Source organism: Rhinoraja longicauda, chromosome 12, assembly GCF_053455715.1.
Source record: "Rhinoraja longicauda isolate Sanriku21f chromosome 12, sRhiLon1.1, whole genome shotgun sequence".
Lineage (NCBI taxonomy): Eukaryota > Metazoa > Chordata > Chondrichthyes > Rajiformes > Arhynchobatidae > Rhinoraja > Rhinoraja longicauda.
In genome coordinates, this window is record NC_135964.1 from 35,286,717 (window position 1) to 35,313,678 (window position 26,962).

The window sequence follows — 26,962 nt, forward strand, 5'->3', positions numbered from 1 at the left end:
GACTTGCAATAAAAAACACAACTTTAAAAAACAATCAGTTGCCTTTCGCTACAATGTTGCAACCATCTCACACAAGCATTGTGACATCACAAGCTGAAGACCTTGAAAAAAAAGGTTAAAAATAAAAAGATGTAAATTTGTAAAGAGCAGACACCCAATAGCAGCTGCTTGTCCATTGTGACATCACACGCTGAAGACTAAATCCGCACCGCAGCGCCCCCTATAGAAACTTCAATGGGGGGGGGGGCAGCGCTTTAAAACCTCTGTAACTTTAAAAACATACGAACAAATTAAATGAAAATATCGCGGCCGGTCAGCCGGGAGGTTGGTGATCAAGGCGGTGCAAAAACCGTGACGCGACGGTTTACCGTTTTGCCGGAATCACTGATATATACACAAATCCTGATACAAACCTACAAGATCTGAGTTTTAATAGTATACTAGAACAAGTGTGCCCGTTCAATGCGGGCCCGTTGGGCCCGTCCCCACACCCCCCATTCTCTCCTCCCCCAGCCCCACTCTTACCCGTTTGGTGATGACATATGTTGCGGTATTTGTGGAGGGGGAGAGAGTGAGGGGGGAGGGGGGGGGGATAGCGGGGAGATGTTCTCCCGGGTGTGGGAGAGAGGAGAGAAGCAAAGGAGAGAGGAGAGGTGAGCCGGTGATCGCGGGCTGGCGCCGCTAACGGCGTCCATTGTTTTGGTGCGAGTGAGGAGATGCCGCGCATGCGTGTTGAGTACTGAGTGAGGAGATTCCGCGCATGCGTACTGAGCACTGCCGGACCGCAGCGCCCTCCTTCTGTCAAAACCTCGATAAATGAGGGGGGGCAGCACCTTTAGACCTCTGTAACTTAAAAAATATGCGTCCGAATTAAATAAAAATATCATTTCCCAGCAGCGAACCGCATGCTGATTAAGGAGGTTCAAACATCGTGGCGCTACGGTTCACCGTTTTGCCGGAATTGCCTTCAGCCGACATCAGTGGAATATATATACAAACATCGCTTCAAGATCTGAGTTTTGATAGATAGATAGATAGAGATAGACTAGCGAAGAGGGCCCATTGGGCCCATTCCCACACTCCCCATTCTCTCCTCCCCCAACCCCAATCTTAATCTCCCCACACCCCCCCTTTCACCACGACCTCCCCTTTTCCCAGTACCCCTATTTCCCCCACCACCAAGCCCCCTCCGGACGACCCCTGTTGTCCCCCTCCCCAGTCCCCATTCTCAGACCCCGCCACCATTCTCTCTCCCCCAGCATCAGTGAAAGGTCCGGGGGGGGGGGGGGGAGCGCATCAGTGAAAGGTCCGAGGGGGGGGATAGCGTGGAGAGTGTCTCCCGGGTGTGGGAGAGAAGAGAGAATCAAGGGGAGAGAGGAGAGGTGAGCCCATACGCACAGCAGCGCCACGCTGAAAGCCTTCAATAAATCAGTAGGAGGGGGGTTGCGCGAGCTTTTTGACGTCACAAGCTGAAGGCAATTGAAAAAACGGCTGTTTTTTAATTTATTTTTACTAAAACCTCTGTAACTTAAAAAATACGCGACCGAATCAAATAAAAAAATCATTTTCCAGCAGCGTTCGGCGTGGTGATTAAGGCGGTGCAAAAACCGTGACGCTACGAGGGGGGGAGGGAGTGGGGATGGAGGTGGGAAGGAGGGGGGAGGAAGGGTTTGAGGGGGGAAGGGGACCTCACCTTTTCCAAGTACCCCTCTTTCCCCCACCACCAAGCCCCCTCCGCAACGACCCCTGTTGTCCCCCTCCCCAGTCCCCATTCTCAACCCCCCCCCATTCTCTCTCTCCCCCAGACACACTCTAAGTGCTTTTTTCGAAACACTTGCCCCGGTGGCCCACGAGCATAGGGGCCCAATGCTGATCTGCTGACTTGCAATAAAAAAAATACTTTTTTTAAAAAAAAGTGCTTTTTAAGTGATTTTTTTGAAACATTCGCGGTTACTTAGTGCTTCTCACGGCGATCTGTAAGGGCTTTTCGAAACAATGTAGCACCCATGTCACACAAGCATTGTGACGTCACAAGCTGAAGACCTTGAAAAAAAAGGTTAGAAATAAAAACATTTAAATTTAAAACCTCTGTAAAGAGTAGACACCCAATAGCAGCTGCTTGTACATTGTGACGTCACACGCTGAATACCGCGGGGGGGGGGGGAAGGGGGGTCAGCTCGAGCTCATCTCACAGGGGCATTGTGATGTCACACGCTGAAGACTAAATCCGCACCACAGCGCCCCCCTGAAAACCTTCAATAAATCAGGGGGGGGGGGGCAGCGCTTTAAAACCTCTGTAACTTAAAAAATATGCGACCGAATTAAATAAAAAAATCATTTTCCAGCAGCGAACCACGTGGTGATTAAGGCGCTATGGTTCACCGTTTTGCCGAAATCAGCGAAATAACAGATATATATATACGGATATGTTTATTCATTTACAAGATCTGAGTTATAGATAGACTAGACCAAGTGGACCCGTTGGGCCCATTCCTCGTAGAGGGGGGGGCAGGGAAGGGGAGAGGGTATGATTGAGTGAGGCCTAGACCCAAAGCCTCTCTTGTATTTTAGCACCCTCAACCCCCACTCCTCCCCCTACTCCTCCCCCTACTAACCCACTCCATCCCCCCTAGCCACCCCCACTTGCCCCTCCCCTGCCCCCACCCGGGAACGCGGGGGGATGGAGTGGCTGAATGTTAGACCAATGCAGTAGAGGTTTGGGGGAGTTTCAAAGGGGGTTCAGGGGGGATGAATTGGGTGAATGGAGGGTGGAAGAGAGGGGGGATAATGGGGCTGGGGGATGGAGTGGGTGAGAAGAGGATAAGGGGGTGGGTTGTGGGGGGGATTATAAGGAGTTGAGGGGGTGTGAATGGAGTGGGTGAGGGGGGCTCGTAAAAAAACCCAACCTGAAACCAATTTAAGTTAATGCAGCACAGGTTTGGGGGAGTTTTAAGGGGGATTAAGGGGGGAATGGAGTGCGTGAGTGAGGCTCTGAAGAAAAATCCTAAACACAATTTCAGTGAATGCAGGAACGGTTTGGGGGAGTTTTAAGGTAGGTGGGGGGGGGGTTTGAGGTGGGAATGGAGTGCGTGAGTGAGGGGATGTGGTGGCTGAGTAAGGGGAGGGTGTTAGACCAATGCTGTCGAGGTTTGGGGGAGTTTTAAAGGGGGTTCAGGGAGGATGAATTGGGTGAATGGAGGGTGGAAGAGAGGGGATAAGGGGGCTGAGGGGAGGATAAGGGGGTTGAGGTGGGTTGTGTGGGGGATGATAAGTGGGGTTGAGGGGATGTGGTTGGAGTGGGTGAGTGCGGCTCTTAAAAAAGCCTGAAGCTAATTTAAATTAATGCAGCACAGGTTTGGGGGAGTTAAGGGGGATTGAGGGGGGAAAGGAGTGCGTGAGCGGGGCACTGAAAAAAATTCTAAACACAATTTCAGTTAATGCAGGAGAGGTTTGGGGGAGTTTTAAGGGGGGGGTTGAGGTGGGAATGGAGTGCGTGAGTGAGGGGGGGGTGACGTGGGAATGGAGTGCCTGAGTGAGGGGGGGTTGAGGTGGGTATGGAGTGGCTGAGTATGGGGAGGGTGGCGGTTTGCAGTGGAGTGGAGGTTTGTGGGAGTTTTAAAGGGGGCTCAAGAGGGATGAATTGGGTGAATGGAGAGTGGGGAGGGGGGATAAGGGGGCTGAGGGGGATGGAGTGGGTGAGGGGAGGAGAAGGGGGGTTGAGGGGAGGGGAAGATAACGGGGGTTGAGGTGGGTTGTGGCAGGGGATGATAAGTGGGGTTGAGGGGGTGTGGATGGAGTGGGTCTCTTACAAAGGTTTAGGAGAGTTTTAACGGGGGGTTGAGGTGGGAATGGAGTGCGCTCCCCCCTCCTCTCCTCCTGTCTCCTGCCCCCTCCCCCAGTCTATCCCCCCCCTTCACCCACCATCCCCCCTCAGCACTGCCGTCAGTCGGGTGGGTGCCCCCCTCACGGCGCGGGAGAGGCGACTACACCTCCCGGCGGTCAGTGCGGCCCGATCTGAGGAATGGCAGGCGCGAGGCATGCCGGGATGGGCGGCTCTGCTCGGGGAGGGGGGCGGGGGAGCGCATTAGTGAAAGGTCCGGGGGGGGGGGGGGGGGGGCGGGGGAGCGCATTCGTGAAAGGTCCGGGGGGGGCGCATCAGTGAAAGGTCCGGGGGGGGGATAGCGGGTGTGGGAGAGAGGAGAGAAGCAAGGGGAGAGAGGAGAGGGGAGCCCATACGCATAGACGACGCACCACGCTGAAAGCCTTCAATAAATCAGTAGGAGGGGGTTTGCGCGAGCTCTTCTCACATGGGCATGACGTCACACGCTGAAGGCCATGGAAAAAACGGCTGGGATTTTTTTTTTTTACTAAAACCTCTGTAACTTAAAAAACACACGACCGAATCAAATAAAAGTATCATTTTCCACCAGCGTTCAGCGTGGTGATTAACGCGGTGCAAAAATCGTGGCGCTACGGTTCACCGTTTTTGTCGAAATCAGCCGAAATAACAGAGAACAAAAGTCTTGACTTTTAAACTTCTGTAACCTAAAAAATATACGACCGAATTAAATAAAAATATCATTTTCTGCAAGCGTCCAGCGGTGTGATTAGGCGGTGCAAAAATTGTGGCGCTACGGTTTACCGTTTTGCCGTAATCAGCCGAAATCAGTGAAGTATATATACAAATGAGGAGATGCCGCGCATGTGTACTGAGCACAGCCGCACCACAGCGCCCCCCTGAAATCCTTCAATAAATCAGGGGGGGCAGCGCTTTAAAACCTCTGTAACTTAAAAAATATGCGAGGGGGGGTTGAGGGGAGGGGTGGGTGAGGAGGGGGGAATGGGATGGGGGGGTGGAGATTGGAGGTTGAGAAGGGGGGAAGGGGTGGGGGGGGGGGAAGGGGAGAGGGAGCCACTGACACCGTCCTGTTCCCTCCCCCCACTCTTCCCTGACCCCCTTTCCCCCTTCACCCCCGCCCCCACTCTCTCTTCCCCTCACCACCACCCCCTCCCCAGTCCCACTCTCCATCCCACACCCATTCTCTGCTCCCCCACTCCCTCTTCCCCCAACCACCCCCACTGTCCCCCTCCCCAGTCCCACTTTCCCCCCTTTCCCCACCACCCCCTTTCCCCACCACCCCCTTTCCCCCACTCTCTCCTCCCCCACTCTCTCCTCCCCGCACCCCCACCCCCTCCCACCCCTCCCTCTACCCATTCGGCCCCCACGCCCACTCCCTTCTGTGGAGACGTTGGCGGCGAAAGGCACTTACCGAGCGTGCAGGGAGGAGGAGGGAGCTCCGGACTGCTCGAGTCGGGAAGCGGAGGTCGGACTACTCGAGGCGTGCGGCGGAGGTGGGAGGGGTGTGAGGGAGGGGGGGGAGGGAGCGGGAGGAGGAAGGGGGGGTGAGGGAGGGGGGTGAGGGAGGGAGGGGGTGAGGGAGGGAGGGGGAGGTAGGGGGGAGGGGAGTGGGGTGACAGCAGTAGAGCCCTCGTCATCCCTCATTGACAGGCAATGTCGTCAGTCGGGCGGGTGCCGCATCCGCCCCCCCAGCCCCCGAGCGGGAGAGGTGACTGAGACTACATCTCCCGGCGGTCAGCTCAGCCCGACCTGAGTAATGTCAGATGCGGGGACGGGCGGCGGTGCACGGGGGGAGCGCATTAAAGTAAAGGTCCGGGGGGGGGGGGGGGGGATATAGTAGTAGTATATATAGATAGATATAATAGATATAATAATATATACTAGACCAAGTGGACCCATTGGGCCCAAACATCTCCTGCATTGGTGCAGCACCCTTTCCTCCTCCCTCCCCCTCTGCTTCCCTCCCCCCTCCCCTCCCGCCCACTCCATCCCCGTCAACCCTTCTCCTCCCTCCCCCCCCCCCCTTCGCTCTCCCCCTCCCTCCACCCCCTCCCTCCCTAGGAGATAGATATAAACTTTAAAATGTGAATAACTTTAAAAATATAATACCGATTTCAATGAAACATCTTCCATTAGCACCAAAGGGACGACGGCGAGTAAGGTGGGCTTAAAATTGTTGCGCTAATGTGTAGTTTTGGCTGTAGTTCAGGAACAAACAAACGAGGAGACAGACAGACAGATATAGATAGATAACAGCCACATGTCTTCCTTAGCTATATAGCTTCTGATCTCAATTTGGTATTCACTTTGGTATTATGTAAAACAAATTAATTGTAACTCTGCCTGCTCTCAATTGTAAAAAATATTGTAATGCTGGTAAACCAACTTATTTGTCTTAATATATATATATTTTAGTGTAGGAAGATATTATTGTTATTAAAGAACAATAACTAGTATTTATGCAACATCTTTAACATTGTAGAATTGTAGATTGTACATTGTAGAAAGGTGCAGGGCACAATTCAGAGGAGCAGTCAAATAAGTCTCACAAAAACCTGATAGCGTGGATGATCAAAACTTTTATTTAAGAGATAGGTTTTAAGGTGCTTGAGGAAGATGGAGAAAAAAGCTTTGCTTGCAGAGAGTCTTGGAGAAGAAATCTGAAATCTTTAGCTTGGATAGTGGAAGGTGCAGCTGTTAATGGTGAAACAGATTAGAAAATAAAGAATGCGTAAAAGACCAAAAATGACAAAGGCAGAGATGGTTCCAGAAACAGGGAGGAGAAAGGCCATGAAAAGAATTTATGAGAATTGCGCGAAGGGAACACAATGATAATCAATGAATGGAACCTGGGACAAATTATTCTATGGGTAGCAGAATTTAGGATATTTTCAAGTTAATGAGTAGAAAATGTGATAAAAACCAGGATGGCATTTGAATGGTCATGTAGGTATGGGAATGGGTTTAAGCAGATGTAGCAGAACTGTGCAACTGAGATCTCAGTAACAAGTAAGTCGAGGACTGGATAACACACAAATAGTGCAACACATTGAAGAGTTATTAGCAGAATTAAGAGAGCTGATAGTGGGATGGAGTTGCTTTTTATCAGCATAATGTAGATAATAGATGATTTTGTGCAACCTCATGAATTGCTTAGTACTTTTTTTCACTATGTGGATCTTTAATTAATAAGCACACCACAACTAAACTTCCACAAAGCATATGAAGCTCCTCCATTTATGCGAAAGAAATGTAAGTGTTGATGAATTATTCCTTGTATTCTTGGTTGTTCACATCCCAGGAAATGTCGAGAGAAATAGGACAGTCTGGTTTCTTCAGTGGATTTTGATGTTGCTGGCTAAGAACATCTTGTGTAAATTTGTAGTAAGCTACTTGTTTCAATATAAATCATAGAAACCTTAGGACAATTTTGTTTGTTTGTATCCATTCAGGAAATTTGAAATGTTTCTGCAACCATCATGCATAATTATCCTCGCACAAAAATCAAGATGATCACGAATCATAACAATGAAATTGCCAAGCAGAAAGATATTTTTATCATACATTACCAGATGGGTCTTGATATCCCAATCTCAATCCTAAACATATCCAGTTCCATCTCAGAAGAATGGGATAACTAATTTGCATACATTTCAATGAATTAGTTGGCTTTCTTATAAAAACATGTAAATATCTTCCTGAAACAGCAAATAGCTACTATAACCTCGACATCTGTATGATAGATGGTGGCAGTCCATTTGTTATTCATCTGCTCCAATAACTCTTAGGAATCCAAGACCAGTCAAAGTGAGAAGGAGCATTCGGGATGATTTTGAGAACCTCATGGCCATACATCAGGCCCACACAGAAACCTTGTGTGAACTACAGAAAGAGTGAACTGCTCGCAAACGACCCACACTGTCAGCTACTTCCTGCCCCATCTGTGGAAGAGTTTGCAGTTGTCATCATCATCATCACCTCTGAGTTCAAATAATTTGAGTGGAAGCAAGTCATTCCTAATCCTAAGTGATGGCCTAAGATGATTATTAATCAGGTGCAAGGAGACATGAGAGGAAAAGGTGATGGTGTTACTACCTGAGAGCTTGAAAGTTCAACAAAAAAAATCTCTCTCCCTACGAAGATAATAAAACTAGGTGAAGAGCTAGTAATCAATTCACATAGTTCTGAAGAAGAGAGCATTTTGCTGATGAAAATTATCTTGTGTTTGAGAGAAGAAATTTTGAAGATGTTTGGATGATTGTGAGCACCTCAGAAAATCTATTTCCATCTGTTCTTTGTCAGATTTCCATTCTCTCCTACTTTTGTCCAGTGTAATCAAGCAGTTTTTACTAATGCTATTTCATCTGAAACCAATATTAAAAAAAACAAATTACTGGAGGAACTAAAAACAAAAATTGCAGTTGCTGGACATCTGAAACAACAACAGAAATTTTCTTGATTATCGTTGTTTTTTGCATATCTTCCATTTATTTGTCCTATGTACCGTCTATATGTCTCGTTCCCCTTTCCCCAGACTCTGTCTGAAGAAGGGTCTCGACCCGAAACGTCACTTAATTCATTTCTCCAGAGATGCTGTCTGACCTGCTGAGTTAGTTCGGCTTTTTTGTGTCTGACTTTGGATTAAACCAGCATCTTCAGTTGCTCCCTACACATAATGGCATGTCATGACCTCTGCACATTTCTCACAATTACTATACCCTCCCCCCCCCCTCCCCCCTTTCCATGCTGTCCAGGCACAGAATTACCCAGCAAAGAAAAAAAAACTATGAAAAATCTTCAGGCCATTTAGAATAAAAACAAGGAAATTCGTCTCTAACTCGAGGCCATTGAAACAGTTTCCAGGAATCCACAGTCATTGCAAGGCATACCAAGACATACCTTCCACAACATTTAAACCAAAGCTGCAATAGTCAAGTCAAGTTTATCGTCACATGCACAAGTATCTCAATGACAATCTTAACAAACAATTAATTTAACAAATAACCTCCTGTTTTGTCCAATATTATTTGAGTGAGGAAAGAAGAAAAGATAGTCACCTGCCAAACCAATGTACCGTACTGTGCTTCAGAGAAAGAAACCAATATTCCATGTTACAATTGACTTCCGTCTCACAATTCGTGGCAAATAGGGATGGATAATAAAAGTGCTCAAGTGCATTGCCTATTCCCAAAGACAAGCATTAATGAAAACAAAAAGCTACTCCAGAAACAGTACCAATAAATTAATCAGTTTAGACAGCCAGAGGAACACTGCCTTCACAAATGTATGGCTCGTTAATGATGTCTTCCTTGTGTGGCAGTCCACAGAGGTAGATGTGCAAGCCACAAACATTTGAGTTTGGTCTTCGGAGACAAATGTAAAATTTGGACATCAGATATTGAGACATTTGATAATTCAATGAACATTAATAAAATTAAAATATAATATGAGCCATACTAGTATCAATTTGAACATTGAACATAACTTGCATCTTGAAAAAAAATCTTTACCTACCAGGAATCTTTACCTACAAACTCATGAATACAATCCATAAGCTGTGGAATTCAATTCCGAAATGCTTTTGTACCTCTCTTTCCTCTTTCAAGATGTTTCCCGCAATCGTTCCTCTTTAAATCTATTATTTTTCACCAAGGTCTTTCTCATTTGTGGCTAAGTGTACATTTTAAAATTGTTTAAAAACATTTCTCTGAAGTGCATTTGGATGTTCGTGCCACATTAAAGTGGGTACATAAATGGAAATTGCTGTTGCTGCTTATCTTGACTTTCTAGCCTTGCCCGAGACTAATGCAGACATGTAAAATGTCATCTGCTTCTGGCATAAGCATTAAACTACAACTTAAAAGATGCTAATGTGCCACTTATGTTAATAGGCCGGTTTTTTACTCTAATAGCACAACCGAATTAAGAAATATGTAAATTTATCTCGGGTAGGGCAGGAAAGCTACATGCTTCATGAACTGCTTCGTTTCAAACAAAATCCAATGCACATGTCTGTCTTTTGGATGAGACATTAAACCCCTCTGAGCACACAGGTGGAGGGGGAGGGTAATTCCCATGGCATTGTTTTTAAAAAAAGCATGAGGGATCTCTCTAGATGGCTGGAGATTATTCACCAATCAGTATTGTTAAAAATTGATTGGTTATTTTTATTCCTGTGATTTTACAGTAATCTTTCAGATGTCTACCACATTTTCTACTCTTTAACAGTGACTATACTTTATAGTCTGCAATATGTGCGTATGAGAACAGGCATGAATGGTTAGAGCACGGAAGTGGCCACTTATCTTGTCAAGTCGTTACCAGCATCCAGCTAGACTCACTCCCACATCTTCTCCCTGAAGACCTACATTTTTTCCCTCTTTCTGAAACGTATCCCAATCCCTTTGAATGCTACAATTGAATCCACCTCCACAACAACCCGTGGTGGCCCATTGCTGACCTTTACTCCAGCACTAAATGATTTTTATTCCTCTCACAGCTTCCTGTCCAAGAAAAACTCATATTCTCCAACATATCCACAAACCTAAGGTTCATTATCCTTGGAATCATGTAGGTAAATGTCTCCTGCAATCTGTTCAAGACCTTCACATCATTCCTGAAATGCCACACACATAACTGTACTCCTGTACTCTGAAGTTCAACCAGTGCTTTGCTGCTGGCATGTTCACAATGGGTCGATTGATAGCCTTTGATAAGGTCCCACATAGGAAATTAGTGAGCAAAATTAGAGCACATGGTATTGAGGGTAGATGATAGGTGCAGGAGTAGAACATTCAGCCCTTCGAGCCAGCACTGCCACTCAATGTGATCATGGCTGATCATTCACAATCAGTACCCCGTTCCTGACTTCTCCCCATACCCCCTGACTCCGCAATCTTTAAGAGCTCTATCTAGCTCTCTCTTGAAAGCATCCAGAGAATTGGCCTCCACTACCCTCTGAGGCAGAGAATTCCACAGATTTACAATTCTGAATGAAAAAGTTTTTTCCTCATATCCGTTCTAAATGGTCTACCCTTTATTCTTAAACTGTGACCCCTGGTTTTGGACCCCCCAACATTGGGAACATGTTTCCTGCCTCTAACGTATCCTTAATAATCTTATATGTTTCAATAAGATCCCCTCTCGTCCTTCTAAATTCCAGTGCATACGAGCCCAGTCGCTCCAGTCTTTCAACATATGACAGTCCTGCCATTCCGGGAATTAACCTAGTGAACCTATACTGCACTCCCTCAATAGCAATAAAAATGTCCTTCCTCAAACTTGGAGACCAAAACTGCACACAGTATTCCAGGTGTGGGCTCACTAGGGCCCTGCACAACTGCAGAAGGACCACTTTGCTCCCATACTCAACTCCTCTTGCCATAAAGACCAACATGCCATTAGCTTTTTCCACTACCTGCTGTACCTGCAAGCTAACTTTAAGTGACTGATGACAAGGACACCCAGATCTCTTTGTACTTCCCCATTTCCTAACTTTACACCATTCAGATAATAATCTGCCTTTCTGTTCTTACCACAAAAGTGGATAACTTCACATTTATCCACATTAAACTGCATGGAGAGAAAATTGGTTGGTAGACAGGAAACAAAGAGTAGGGATTAATGGGTCCCTTTCAGAATGGCAGGCAGTGACCAGTGGCAAGGCTCAGTGCTGGGACCGCAGCTATTTACAATATACATTAAAGACTTAGATCAAGGGATTAAAAGTAACATTAGCAAATTTGCGGATGACACAAAGCTGGGTGGCAGTGTGAACTGTGAGGAGGATGCTATGAGGATGCAGGGTGACTTGGACAGGTTGTGTGAGCGGGCAAATGCAGTTTAATGTGGATAAATGTGAGGTTATCCACTTTGGTGGTAAGAACAGGAAGGCAGATTATTATCTGAATGGTGTCAAGTTAGGAAATGGGGAAGTACAAAGAGATCTGGGTGTCCTTGTTCATCACACACTTAAAGTTAGCATGCAGGTACAGTGGGCAGTGAAGAAAGCTAATGGCATGTTGGCCTTTATGACAAGAGGAGTTGAGTATAGGTGCAAAGAGGTCCTGCAGTTGTACAGGGCCCTAGTGAGACCGCACCTGGAGTACTATGTGCAGTTTTGGTCTCCAAATTTGAGGAAGGACATTCTTGCTATTGAGGGAGTGCAGCGTAGGTTCACTAGGTTAATTCCCGGAATGGCGGATCTGTCGTATGTTGAAAGACTGGAGCGACTAGGCTTGTATACACTGGAATTTAGAAGGATGAGAGGGGATCTTATTGAAACATAGAAGATTATTAAGGGATTGGACACGTTAGAAACAGGAAACATTTTCCCAATATTGGGGGAGTCCAGAACCAGGGGCCACAGTTTAAGAATAAGGGGTAGGCCATTTAGAACGGAGATGAGGAAAAACCTTTTCAGTCAGAGAGTTGTAAATCTATGGAATTCTCTGCCCCAGAAGGCAGTGGAAGCCAATTCTCTGGATGCTTTCAAGAGAGAGCTAGATAGAGCTCTTAATAATAGCAGAGTCAGGGAGTATGGGGAGAAGTCAGGAACGGGGTACTGATTGTGAATGATCAGCCATGATCACATTGAATGGCGGTGCAGGCTCAAAGGGCCGAATAGCTTACTCCTGCACCTAGTCTATTGTCTATTGATTGATTGATATCTGTATCATAATTTCTGTGATTTTTGCGCAACTAAAATTAGTAAGGGTCCACGTCGATTCAGGGCTTTTTAAAAAATTCTAATTGGACAGAGTTTTCAGTTTATGGAAAGTGCATAATTGGATTCTGGGATGTTAGATATTAAAATATAATTGTCAGAAGCTAACAAGCTGAAAGTGAATTTTTTAAAGATGCCATCATCCCCAAACCCAGTGTTTTACAAACAAAATCTGATGTGATTAAATAAATTTGATTAGCACACATTCAAAGCCTTCTAATTATATGTGTAATAGAAATCATTAAAATTTCAGCAACATGTTGCAGAAAATGGGAAAGCGATTATTTTACGCACAGCTGCAATTTCTACTCAAGTTCTCCAGTGCTGGCATCTGGACATCACATGCGGACATTACTTTAATCACTATTTTAAAAGCTGAAACAATATATTGCTGATTAACCATTATATAGTATTTCAGAAACATAATCTAGGCTGGGAAACCACAAGAATGTGACGTTTTGCTTCAAAAGATTGTCTCCAGGCTGAGCAGCTTGTTAAGGCAGGTAACTAATTGTTCGCCCTGTAAGTGATTTAGCCATTTGTAACGAATTGACTGAATTATAACAATAATCAATCATTAACTCTGAATTCTTCAGAGCAGGCTCCCGACCATCAAGGCTGCTGGTGTCAGCTTCTCCTTTTGCAGTCGCTGCTTTGGTGGTTTAATTTAATAGAAATAATTTATGTATAATTTATATTTTTATGTGTTGTCTGAGTCTAAGTGCCTATGATGATGCTGCAAATAAAATGTTACTGTAAGTGTACCTCACCATACTAGTGTATATTATTCAGCACAATTACAGCCTTGATATGAGCATCTGCTTTGTTGACTTTGAGTAGCTCAAGTTGGCTGCAAATTCAAAAGGTAAGCACAATAACTAGAATGATCAATCATTCCAAACATCATGCTCTCAAAGGAAAATAAAAGAGTAGTAATATTGTTTATTTTTTTTAATGAAATATTTGTGTGGAACAAATCATACACTAGGCCAACCCAGGCCCCAGCCGCGGGCTCCGTAGACCTGCAAGGCTCCACCTCCAACCCGCGAGGTTCCAGCCCGCGAGGTCCAGGCTGTGAGGTTCCTCCACCAGCCCGTGAGGCCTGGATCACGAGCCTGTGGGGCTCAGACTGCGAGGCTCCAGCCTCGGCTTCTCTATGGCACCTCCGGAAGGCATCTCCCGCCACGGCACCTCCGGCAATTTGCTTGCCGTTGCAACAGGTCCACAGCAGACGCCATCTCCCTGGCCCTAAACTCATCACTAGAACACCTAAACACCAAGGATTCCCACATTAAACTCTTATTCATCAACCACAGAAACGCCTTCAACATCATAATCCAATCCAAACATCTCCAACCCCCTGGACCAAGGACTCAGCACCCCTATCTGCCATTTTATCTTTGATTTTCTGACCCACAGACCAAAATCAATGATGATAGGTGAGAACTCCTCCACAATAATTCTCAACACTGATGCCCTGCAAGGATGTGATCTCAGTCTCCTACTATATCCACAATACACTCATAACTGTGCGGCTAAATTTGGCTCTAACTCCATCTACAAATTTGCAGATGACACCACTATGGTGAGCCACTATAGAGAACTTAGTAACATGATGTTACAACAACAACCTTCCCTCAATGTCAGCAAGACAAAGGAGCTAGTTATTGACTTCAGGAAGTGCGGTGGAGAATATAACCTAATCAGCATCAATGGTGCAGAAGTGGAAATGGTTGAGAGATCCAAGTTCCTTGGCACTGATATCAGCAATGATCTACCGTGTACCAACCATGTTGATGCGACAGTCAAGGAGGTACACCAATGCCTCTAATTCATTCGAAGATTGATGAAAGTCGGTATGTCTCTAATGAATCTTACAATTTTTTACAGATGCACCATAGAAAGCATACGTTTGAGTTGGATCACAGCTTGGTTTGGGACCAGCTTGGCTCAAGACCACAAGAAATTGTAGAGTTGTAGATGTAACCCAGTCCATCACATAGACCAGACTCCCCACCATTTCCTTGCCAGAAGGACATCAATGAAACTGAGTGATTTTATGACAGTGAACAAAGAAGCTTGGGATAACAGATGTTTCAGCACCAGACAGCACATGCAAACAAGGCAAAGTCAAACCCACCTAGATCACCTTACATTCTTAACACAAACAGCTAGGAGGCTGGAATCTAAAGTGGGAGAGTTGTCTCATAAATTAGTCAAGCAACATCCAAACACAATCAATCAGCCTCACAGAATCATGTCTCGTAACAAATGGCACAAAGTCCTCCAATGTATGTATGGGACTAAAAGTCAGAATGAGACCACCAGAAGTGGAGGCAGAGTTCAACATTCAGGAGGGACACAGAATGCTGGAGTAATTCTGCGGGACAAGCATCATCTCTGGAGAGAAGGAATGGGTGATGTTTCCACACCCCATGGAGTTTTGCTTGATAGAAGCGCCATTGATTGTCTGATGAGTCCTGAAGCTCATGGTCGCAAATAGATGGTGAAAGAACAAACAGAAATAATAAATCTACTTGAGCTCATCCTCACCAATCTACACACAGATAATAAATCTGTCCCCTTCAGTGTTGCAAAGTGTAATTCTAGATGTCCACTCTGAGTGGAGTCAAAGAACTGTCAATGTAATGTGGACACATTCCTACATTGGGTGTGGCATAACTACCAGCATAATTTTGGGAAATACCTTGCAGTTATAAAATGTGTGCTTGTTTATAAATATAATAAGATTGTTCAGCAATTAAATTTAGAAGCATGCACACATTTTGCAGAAAGATGGAATGTTTAAATAAATTGTCATTAAATCTGCAGATATTGGGATAGATTTCCAAATCATGTATCTAAAATATCAGAGGTACTCAGCCTAATGTTTAGTAACATCAAAGAAAAAGGTAAAAATGCCATTTAATTTGATCAAAGATTTTGGGGAGGCCACTGACCATTTCAGATAAATTTGTGCAGTAAGGAGGCTATGATCTAAACAAATCTGGTCTGTGTGACCCATGTTGTTATCCACATAATTTATTTATTTATTTTTTACTTTATTTTTATTATTTTTTTTTTTACATACATACAAACACAAACTAAACAAACATAGGAGATGCATATTGAATGTAAATACCCTTACTTTAAGTTCCCAAAAACGGAAGAGACTCGAGTCCCGGCATTGCCTGTATTAATAATGACCATCTTTTATCAAACATGTCTGTTGTCAACTGTAACCTTGCTGTGATTTTTTCCATTATATACACATTTTTTACCCTATCTCTCCATTGCATTATGCTTGGAGGCTGTGGTTTCAACCACGAAGTTGTTATCGTCTTCTTTGCTATCAGCAGCAGGATTGTCAGTAAATGTTTCGAACTCTTATCTGTCATACTGTCAGGAATTATACCCAAAATGTAAAGTGCTGGTTCCAGAGGGAAGTTAATGCCCATAATCTGTTTAATTTCCTTTTGAATATTCTTCCAGAAATCCTGTATTTTTGGGCAATCCCAGAATATATGAGTGGAGTCCCCAACTTCTCCACACTCCCTCCAACATAAATCAGTTGTATTACTATATTTCGATGTAATGAATGGAGTATAAAAGTAACGCATTTTAACTTTCCAGTCAAATTCCCTCCATGTTGGGCTCTTAGTTAGTTTATGTCCCTCTTTAAATGATTCCTCCCACCCTTCTTCTGATATTATGATATTCGCTTCCAGTTCCCATTTTTCTTTGATATGTAAGTTGTTCTCTTTGGATTCATGTTGTAGTGTTTCATAAATTTTTGATATAATCCCTTTTTTTGACTTGTCTTCCGAGAACCCCCACAACACTTCCTCTAATTTAGATGGAGTCTTGCAGATGTTCTCCCATTCCTGATGTTTCTGTAGGTAATCTCTTAGCTGTAAGAATTTGTAAAAGTCATGAGCAGGTAAATTGAATTCTTTTTGAAGTTGTGTGAATATTTTCATTGTTTGTCCCTGAAACATTTGATCTATGTATATTAGCCCTTTGTCAGCCCATCTGTCAAATCCTGAGTCCATGGTAGATGGTACAAAGTCTGGGTTTTTTGCTATTCTAGTAGCCCTGCTTACCGAATTTGACAGCTTCAGCTTCTTTCTTACTGCTGACCAGATTTTCATTGTTACCCTAATCCACTCGTTGCCCATCCTGAGCCTCTTCAGGGCCTTCTCGTTTAAAAATGGGAGTGATTCTAAAGGCAAATTTTTACAAGCGTTTTGCTCCATCTCCACCCACATTGAATCTTTCTCTTTAGTGGTCCACATGATTAAGGCTCTGAGTTGCGTTGCCCAATAATAATTTCTTAAATTAGGCAAGTTCAACCCTCCCTTTTCTTTTTTGCTAAGAAGCGTCTTGTATTTAATTCTTGCTTTTTTACTTTGCCATAAGAATTTCGATATAATTTTATCCAGTTTTTTTAGAAAAGCTCCCGAGATCATAATAGGCAACGATTGGAACAAAAACAACAGTCTTGGCAATATATTCATTCTGACTGTTTCTACTCTTCCCACCAGAGTCAACGGTAAAATCTCCCATCCAGCCAAATCATCCTTTATCTCAGATATCAGTTTCCCATAATTAGCTTCAAATAGCTGTGCTGTATTCGAAGTGATAATTATACCAAGGTATCTAAACCCTTTTTTGGTCCATTTAAAATGGACTTTTTCTTTAAGTTCCACTGGACAATCTCCTGAGAGCATCATTGCTATTGATTTGGCTTCATTTGTCAAATATCCTGATATTTCACCATATTCTTTTAGGTTATCTAGTAGAGCTGGTATAGACGTGGAGGGCTCCACTATGTATGTTAATAAATCGTCCGCAAATAATGACGTCTTGTGTTCTATGCCCCCTTCATCTTTTATTCCTTTAATGTTTTTATTTTGTCTTATTGACTCTGCTAACGGTTCAATACTTGCAGCAAACAGTAGCGGGCTCAGGCAATCTCCTTGCCTGACTCCTCTTTTGAGGTAGAAGAAGTCTGAGCAGCAGCCATTAATTCTGATCCGTGATTTGGGATTTTTATAAACAATTCTTACCCAGTCTATAAACGTTGAGTGAAACCCAAAAACCTTCAATGTTTGATATAAAAAGTTCCATTTCACACGGTCAAACGCTTTTTGTGCATCTAGGCTAAGCAGCATGGTAGGTCTGGGATTATTTTTAGCACATGATATAAGATTTAGTGTTCTCCTGATATTGTTAGCCCCCTGTCTCCCCGGGATAAACCCCGTTTGATCTGGCTTGATTAATTTAGTTATATGTTGTTGCATTCTCTGTGCTAGTATGCTTGTTAATATTTTTAAATCATTACAGAGCAAGCTGACCGGTCTATATCCCTCACATGAAGTCGGATCTTTGCCCTCCTTATGTAATACGGAAATTATGGCTTCTGACCAAGTATCTGGGCGGTTTCCTGTTGATAGCGCATAATTAAAAACTTTACATAATTCTGGTGTTATGTCTTCTGCAAAACATTTATAATACTCCCCTGAGAAGCCATCTGTACCTGGGGATTTGTTACTTTTAAGGGTTTTTATAGTATCGGCTATTTCTTGTGACGAAATTGGTTTTATCATTTCAGATGCTTCTTCTACCTTTAATGCTGGTAAATGTAGTTTTTTGAAAAATTCTTGTGTTTTGGTCTCAGTGAGATTAGATTCTGAGTCACTGTATAAGTTTTTATAATATTCTGCAAAGGCCTTTGCTATCTCTTTTGGCTTAGCCATAATAAAATTGGAAGTGGGATGTCTTATTTTTGTAACTATTCTATTTGTTTGAGCTTTTCGCAGTTGGAATGCCAGTAACCGGCTTGCTCTGTTACCCATCTCATAATATCTTTGATTTATAAAACGAAGAGCTCCTTCTGCTTTATATGTTAAAAGTTCGTCTAACTCTTGTCTCATTTTTTTAAATTCGACGAGAATAGAGTTGTTTCTTGTTCTTTTATGTTCTAACTCCAACTCTCTGATTTTACTTTCTAGCTTTCCTTGCCTTTCCATTCGGGTTTTTTTCAATCTGGAAGTTATCTCTATTATTTTCCCTCTCATGACTGCTTTTCCTCCCTCCCATAATGTCGATGGTGAGACCTCGCCATTGTCATTTATTTGAAAATATTCCTTTAAGTTTAGTTTTAGTTCTTCCACATAATTAATGCTACTATAACAGTGGTAATGTGCTGAACAATCAGATTTTTCCATTTTGAATGTTGCATAGAGGACTGGATAACTCATCCTATTCATGAATCAAGGGAGCATAGAAAAAATTACTTTTAATCAAAGAACAATCAGCTATGATACTAGAATTCTAGGAATGATTTTGTATTGCTAGGTAACGAGAATTCATTCAGGAATCTAAATTTGTTAAAAGCATTGACACCCAAATAAAAACTAACCCATAAATTGACTGTTTTTTTCAAACTCACGAGAAAAATTCCCCTTAAACTTTTGATGTATGTTCTTAAAATGAACTTACCATGTTTACACTATGTGGAGCTTTTGCTACAAATTAGGAAATTGCTATAATGCAATGCAGGCCAAATACAAGCTTTCAGGTTACAGGTTTGATAATAATGCATTTCTTGGAGGGTGTTTAAAGGCTTTATGAATCAAAGTTGGATCCTGGCAATAGCTCTCAGTGACCCCACTTATATTTGTGTAAAACACCAAAGGATGGCAAATTAGATTGATGGATGAACAAGGTGGGCTGTAAAATGGAGACAGACAGTCTCAGCATTTTCAGGCTTTACTGATTTAAAGGCAGTTACACTATCCAATGTTTGTAGAAGTCCTTATCCGTGAAGGAAGAAGGATTTTCCTAAATATGTCAATCAGATTTAGTAAAGTATTTAAGGAAGCTAAGTTTCTGCTGCAGCTCCAGTGAAATTGTTAGTTTTGATTTTTAATGAGGAGCTGCAGAGAATTTCACTCAGTACATGCTACCTTCTCAGTTCCTTAATTGCAGAAGTATTTCAGAGTAAAGGTGAGATATCTACTAGTTTATAAACACTGCGGTTCACTTAAAGGTAACCAGTTGTGATAAATGTTCTTCTCGACTTAGTACACCTGAATTTCATTATCTGTCTCAGTGAAGAAATGAATTCGGCTCAGCCATGCTATTGATCAGAACAAACTCTTAAACAGTCTGAATGATCAACATAAACTTTAATCTGGACATTCATCTTTCAAGTTAAGATAGCTGTTCATTTATAAATTTTCATCTTCGACACAACTAGAATTGAAAATTCTTTGTAATGAAGTACAAAAAATATTTCATTATTCTTTGACAGATGAAAGAAGAATGGAAATGGGAAAAGCAGCGTTGAATTAAAATACTCTTTTTTTATATAACTGTACATTTTACTAAGTATGTCCCTCCATAAATTAAAGGAAAGGAAATATTGTACCTGAAGTGTTAATTCTGTCCCTCTTTCCATAGATACTGCCGGCAAGGCATGCGCCAGCACAGTCCCGCCAAGCCACGCGCCGGGTGTTTCCTGGCAAGTGCGTGGCCAAGCCAACCAGTAGGCTCGGCTTGTCCGCTGCAGACCGAGGACTCGCTCTCCGAGAACCCACCCGATGGGCCCGGCTTGCTCACCGTCGACTCCAAACCCGGCCCAAAGCTCCCAGCGTCAGCGGAATCCTAAAGTGACGAGGGACTTGCGAGCAACCACTAGAACAGTTGCCAAGAGGTAAGGAAACAGTCGAGTGAGGTGGACCGTCAAGATCGTAGGGGACTGTCGAGAGTGAGGAGGGGAACTCGCACCGCTGAGAGAGAGGAGGAGGATCCATGCTTCAATATGTATTTGATTTTGAACATCATGGGATATGATGGATAATTAGGTGGAAAAGGTTTCATAGAAAAATATAGTCTTAGAAGTAGCTAATTTGAAAGATGAAGTGGTATTTCTCTAACCCACAAATACATTTCTCTGTACTCAGTACTAATTATGGGGGCAAAGGCTTCGTTATCATTGGTTTGCAGCCTGAAGAACTGCCCACTGATTATGAACTGCCATTCAATCAATGAGTCTTCCTCAGCAACCTATGTTGCTAGGTTTTAAAGTTAAAATATTTCATTTCTAACCGATTTAGTGAAGGGCTTCAGCGTGTGATGTCACAATGCGCCTGTGAGATGAGCTCGCTCCCCCCCACCCCCCCGTACAATTCATGCAGATATATGTATAACATGTGGACCTGCAGCCAAAACGGTCAACCGTAGCGCCACAATTTTAGCGCCACCTTAATCACCACTGTTCTGGCGACTGTTTATATCAAGTTTTATTTAAATTGGTCGAATATTTTTTAAGTTAGACATTTTAAAGTTTAAAACTCTCATTTCTAAACACATTTTTCAAAGTGCTGTGCGTCTGACGTCACCACGGCCTCTCCTCACTCGCACAAACAAGATGGACGTCGTTACCGGAGTCGCCCGCCCGCAATCAGGGGCTCCCCACTCCAATCCCCGCTCTCCCACACCCGGGGGACATTCCCGAGCAGGAAGGAGATGGTCGGACTGATGGTCCACTCATCCTTCCCTTCCGTCCCTTCAACCCACGGCGTCGTCAAGTCCCCCCTCCCGCCCGGGCCCAGCACCCGCACTGTCACCGCACACAGGCCGCAGTGGGAAACTTCTTCTGCCCCTCCTTCAGCGGCCGCTGCCACCGATGGCGTCGACGAGGGCCGCTGCCACCGACGGCCCCGTCGCGACGTCAGAAAGATGGCGGCCTCCTCACGCTCCGCCATCTTGTGCACGCCTCCCGGCGCGCCTCTCTCCTCTCCGTCTTCCCAGACTCACCGCCGCCCGCCTCGAGTAGTCCCACCTCTGCTGCCCGACTTGAGTAGTCCGGCGCTCCCTCCTCCTCCCTGCACGCTCAGTAAGTGCCTTTCGCCGCCATCGGCTCCACGGAGGGGAGTGGATGTGGGGGCCGAGTGGGTGGAGGGAAGGGTGGGGGTAGGATGGGCGTGAGGGTGAGGAGAGGAGAGAGTGGGGGAGGAGAGGGAGGGGGTTGTGGGGAAAGGGAGGGGGTTGTGGGGAAAGGGGGGGTGGGGGAGAGTGAGAGTGGGGCTGGGCGAGGAGAAAACGGGGGTGGGGGAGGAGAGAGTGGGGGTGGGAGGGAGAGTGGGACTGGGGAGGAGGACAGTGGGGGAGAGGGGTGGTGGTGGGGGGGATGAGAGTGGGGGTGGGGGGGAAGGGGGACAGTGGGGGTCAGGGAAGAGTGGGGGGGGCGGACCGTGAGAGTGAAAGGGGGAGGAGAGAGGGGGTGTGGGGGAAGAGAGTGGGGGTGGGGGGGACAGTGGGGAAGAGGGGAGAGGGGGGTGGGGGACAGTGAGAATGGGGGTGGGGTGAGTGGGTGGAGGGTGGGGGTAGGAGGGGGGTGAGGGTGGGGGGAGGGGGACAGTGAGAATGGGGGTGGGGCGAGTGGCTGGAGGTAGGAGGGTGGGGGAGGAGAGGAGCGGGGGATCGGGGAGAGTGAGAGTAGGGCTGGGGAGGAGAGAATGGGGAGGGTGGGGGGAGGAGAGAGTGGGGGAGTGAGAGAATGGGGGAGGGGGAGGCTGGGAGGAGCAGAGAGTGGGGGTGGGAGGGAGAGTGGGACTGCAGGGGAGGGGGACAGCGGGGGATGGGGACAGCGGGGATGTGGTGGGGGGAAGAGAGAGTGGAGGTGGGTGGGAAGGGCGACAGTGGGGGTCAGGGAAGAGGGGAGAGTGGGGGGAGGGAGGAGCAGAGTGGGGGGTGGGTGGGAGAGTGGGACTCGGGAGGGGGACAGCGGGGGAGGGGGTGGTGGTGGGGGTAGGAGAGTGGGGATGGGGGAAGGTGAGGGACAGGGAAGAGGGGAGAGTGGGGGTGATGGAGTGGGGGAGGGAGGGAAAGGGGAGGGAGGGAAAGGGGAGGGAGGGAAAGGGGAGGGAAGGTGGGTGGGGGGGGAAGGGGACAGTGAGAGTGAAAGGAGGGGGAGGGTGGGGGGAGGAGAGAGGTGGTGTGGGGGAAGGGGGGTTGTGGTGGGGGGAAGAGAGTGGGGGGTAGGGGGGAATGGGGACAGTGGGGGTCATATCATATCATATATATACAGCGCGGAAACAGTCCGCGCCGCCCAGCGATCCCCGTACATTAACACTATCCTACACCCACTTGGGACAATTTTTACATTTACCCAGCCAATTAACCTACATACCTGTACGTCTTTGGAGGAGAGTGGGGGTGGGGGGGGTGGGGGAATGGGGGTGGGGGAGAGTTGGGGTGGGGGAGAGTGGGGGTGGGGGAGTGTGACAGTGAGACTGCGGGTGGGGCGAGTGGGTGGAGGGGAGTGTAGGGGTAGGAGGGGGGTGAGGGGAGGAGAGAGTGGGGGAGGGGGGGTAGGTGAGGAGGGGTAGCGGAGAGAGGGGGGTGCGGGAGAGTGAGAGTGGGGCTGGGGAGGAGAGAATGTGGGGGGTGGGGGGGAGGAGAGAGTGGGGGAGAGTGAGAGTGGGGCTGGGGGAGGGGAGAATGGGGGGTGGGGGAAGAGAGAGTGGTGGAAAGGAGAGTGGTGGAAAGGGGGGTGGAGGAGATTGCAAGTGGGACTGGGGAGGAGGGAAGATTGGGGGTGGGGGAGGAGGGAAGGTTGGGGGTGGGGGGAGGAGGGGGTGCTGGGGGGGATGAGAGAGTAGGGGGTAGGGAGGGGGGATTAAGGGGGGAGAATAAGGGGGGGGAATAAGGGTGGGGGAATAAGGGGGGGAATAAGGGGGGGGGGAATAAGGGGGGGGGAATAAGGGGGGGGGGGAATAAGGGGGGGGGGATAAGGAGATTGACGGCGTTACACCAATACAGGAGAGGCTTTGGGTCCAAGGCTCCTCGGTCACACCCTTTCCCCTTCCCTGTACTGCCTTTAATTGCGCTCCCCCTCCCCTGGAGGAGCACGGCAGCACCACAGCGAAGGAGAAAGAAGATGGCCGCTGGCAGGACGGTGTCAGTGGCTCCCTCTCCCCCACCCCTCCCCCACCCCTCCCCCACCCCATTCATCCCATAACCCCCACCTCAGTAGCGCAACGATTTTTGCACCTCCTTAATCACCACGCGGACAGCTGCTGGAAAATGATATTTTTAATTAATTCGGTCGCATATTTTTTGTTAAAGAGGTTTTAAAGCGATGCCCCCCCTGATTTATTGGTTTCGAGGATACGTTTTTATGTATCTGTGATTTCGGCAAAACGTTGAACCGTTGCGCCACAATTTTTGCAGCGCCTTAATCGCCAATCTCCCGGACGGTCGGAATTGATGTTTTTATTTAATTTGGTCGTATATTTTTTAAGTTACAGATGTTTTAAAGTTTAAACATTTTATTTCTGACTGATTTATTGAAGGTCTTCAGCGTGTGACGTCACAATGCCCCTGTGAGATGAGCTCGCGCTGCCCCCCCTCCCCCACAACTCATGCAGATATATGTATAACATGTGGACCTGCAGCCACAACGGTAAACCACAGCGCCACAATGTTAGCGCCACCTTTAATCACCACTGTTTATAACAAGTTTTACTTAAATTGGTCGTATATTTTTAAAGTTACAGACATTTTAAACTTTGAAACTCTCATTTCTAAACACATTTTTTCCACGTGCTGTGCGTCTTGCGTCACCACGCACGGCCTCTCCTCACTCGCACAAACATGATGGACGCCGTTAGTGGAGCCGCCCGCCCGCAATCACCGCCTCCCCTCTCCTCACTCCCCTCACCCGGGGGACTCCCGAGCAGGAGGGAGATGGTCGGACTGATGGTCCTCATCCTTCCCTTCCGTTTCTTCCGTTCCACGCCACGGCTTCCTCGAGTCCCCCCTCCCGCCCAGGCCCAGCACCGTTACCGCACACAGGCCACAGCGCAGAGCTGCTTCTTCTTCAGCGGCCGCTTCCACCGATGGCGACATCGACGAGGGCCGCTGCCACCGACGGCAACGTCTCGACTTCAGAGAGATGGCGGCCTCATCACGTCCCGTCATCTTCTGCGCGCCTCCCGCCGCGCCTCTCACCTCTCTCCCCTCGCTTCTCTCCCCTCCCCACGCTCCCAGATCCGCCGCTGCCCGACTCGAGTAGTCCTACCTCCGCGGCCCTACTCGAGTAGTCCGGAGCTCCCTTCTCCTCCCTGCACGCTCGGTAAGTGCCTTTCGCTGCCAACGGCTCCACGGAGGAGAGTGGACGTGGGGGCCGAGTGGGTGGTGGGAAAGGTGGGGGTAGGAGGGGGGTGAGGGTGGGGGGAGGAGAGAGTGGGGGAGGCGGGGGTGGGGGAACGGGGGGAAGAGTGAGAGTGGGTGAGGAGAGAGTGGGCCGAGGGGGAGAGTGGGACTGGGGAGGGGGAGAGCGGGGGTGGTTGGGGGAAGAGGGAGTGGGGGGAAGAGTGGGGGTCAGGGAAGCGGGGAGACTGGGGGGAGGGGCAGTGTGGGAGGAGCAGAAAGTGGGGGTGGGAGGGAGAGTGGGACTGGGGAGGGGGGTGGTGGTGGGGGGGAGAGAGAGAGTGGGAGTGGGGGTGAAGGGGGACAGTGGGGGTCAGGGAAGAGTGGGGGGAGGGAAAAGGAGAGAAGGTGGGTGGGGGGAAGGGCACAGTGAGTGAAAGGGGGAGGAGGGGGTGAGGGAGGAGGGGGAGGAGAGAGGGGGTGTGAGGGGAAGGGGAGGTATTGGTGGGGGGGAAGAGAGTGGAGATGGGGAAGGGACAGTGGGGGTGGGGGAGAAGGGGGACAGTGGAGGTCAGGGAAGATGGGAGAGTGGGGGCTAGGGAGGGGGGGGATAAGGGGGATTGAGTAGGGGGTTGAGAGTGCTACACCAATACAGGAGAGGCCTTGGGTCCAAGGCTCCTTGGTCACACCCTCTCCCCTTCCCTTTACTGCCTTTAATTGCGATCCCCCTCCCCTGGAGGAGCACGACACCACAGTGAAACATAGAAAATAGGTGCAGGAGTAGGCCATTCGGCCCTTCGAGCATGCACCGCCATTCAATATGATCATGGCTGATCATCCAACTCAGTATCCTGTACCTGCCTTCTCTCCAAACCCCCTGATCCCTTTAGCCACAAGGGCCCCATCTAACTCCCTCTTAAATATAGCCAATGATCTGGTCTCAACTACCCTCTGTGGCAGAGAATTCCACAGATTCACCACTCTCTGTGTGAAAAAAAACGTTCTCATCTCGGTCCTAAAAGACTTCCCAATTATCCTTAAACTGTGACCCCTTGTTCTGGACTTCCCAAACATCGGGAACAATCTTCCTGCATCTAGCCTGTCCAACCCCTTAAGAATTTTGAAGTGAAGGAGAAAGAAGATGGCCGCTGGAAGGATGGTGTCAGTGGCTCCCTCTCCCCGTTCCCCTCCCCACCCCATTCCCCCCTCCTCACCCTCCCCACCACTCTCCACCCCCCCGTCCTCTCCACCACCCCCTCCTCTCCGTTCCCCCCTCCTCCTCTCCCCCCCACTGACATTAATTTTTTTTTAACAGACAATTTATTTTAAAGAAAAAAGCAATTTCCCCAGGTCGCAATGGAAACCCTACGAGGACGGGCCCAAAGGGCCCACTTGGTCTAGTATATATATATATATACTACCAAAACTCATATATATATATATAATGCGCCACCTTAATCACCATTCTTGCAGACACTCTTAATAACAAGTATCATTTCAATCGGTCTTATATTTTTTTAAGTTACAGAGGTTTTAAAGTTCAAAAATCTCTTTTCTAAAGACCTTTTTCCAAGGGCTGCTGTGCGTCTGACGTCACCATAGGGCACGCACGGACTCTCTCTTCACTCGCACAAACAAGATGGACGCCATTATTGGAGCGGCCCGCCCACAATCAGGGGCTCCCCTCTCCCCTCGCTTCTCTCCTCTCTCCCCTCGCTTCTCTCCTCTATTCCCTCACTCTCCCACACCCGGGGGACACTCCAAGCAGGAGGGAGATGGTCGGACTGATGGTCCACTCATCCTTCCCTTCAACCCACGGCGTCCTCGACTCCCCGCTATCGCCCGGGCCCAGCGCGGCGCACCGTTACCGCACAGAAGCCGCAGCGGGCAGCTTCTTCTCCTCCTCTTTCAGCGGCCGCTTTCACCGATGGCAGCGTCGACGAGGGCCCCGTCGCGACTTCAGAAAGATGGTGGCCGCTCTACTCCTCCTCACGCTCCGCCATCTTGTGCACGCGGTTCGGCCAGGCCATAGTAACGGCCGCACTCCGGAGCTCCCTCCTCCTCCCTGCACGTCACAATGGCACCGTGCGCCTGCTCTGCCAACGGGTCCGCGGAAGCGAGTGGGCGTGGGGGCCGAGTGGGTGGAGGGGAGGATGGGGGTGGTCCCAGCCGCTGTGATGTCCGCCTCCAGTAGTCCCCGGGCCGCCGCCCGC

The 26,962-nt window shown here is 47.3% G+C and overlaps 2 long non-coding RNA genes across 2 annotated transcripts in view; one reads left to right on the top strand and one right to left on the bottom strand.

Annotated features, from left to right (window-relative positions):
* LOC144598901 (uncharacterized) overlaps positions 1 to 5,600 on the bottom strand; it is an 8,904-nt gene extending 3,304 nt beyond the window's left edge. The window contains exon 1 of the long non-coding RNA XR_013547925.1: positions 5,271 to 5,600. This is a non-coding gene — a long non-coding RNA (uncharacterized LOC144598901). The remainder of the gene's footprint in view (positions 1 to 5,270) is intronic.
* LOC144598902 (uncharacterized) overlaps positions 5,263 to 26,962 on the top strand; it is a 27,806-nt gene continuing 6,106 nt past the window's right edge. The window contains exons 1-2 of the long non-coding RNA XR_013547926.1: positions 5,263 to 5,352; positions 20,052 to 20,304. This is a non-coding gene — a long non-coding RNA (uncharacterized LOC144598902). The remainder of the gene's footprint in view (positions 5,353 to 20,051; positions 20,305 to 26,962) is intronic.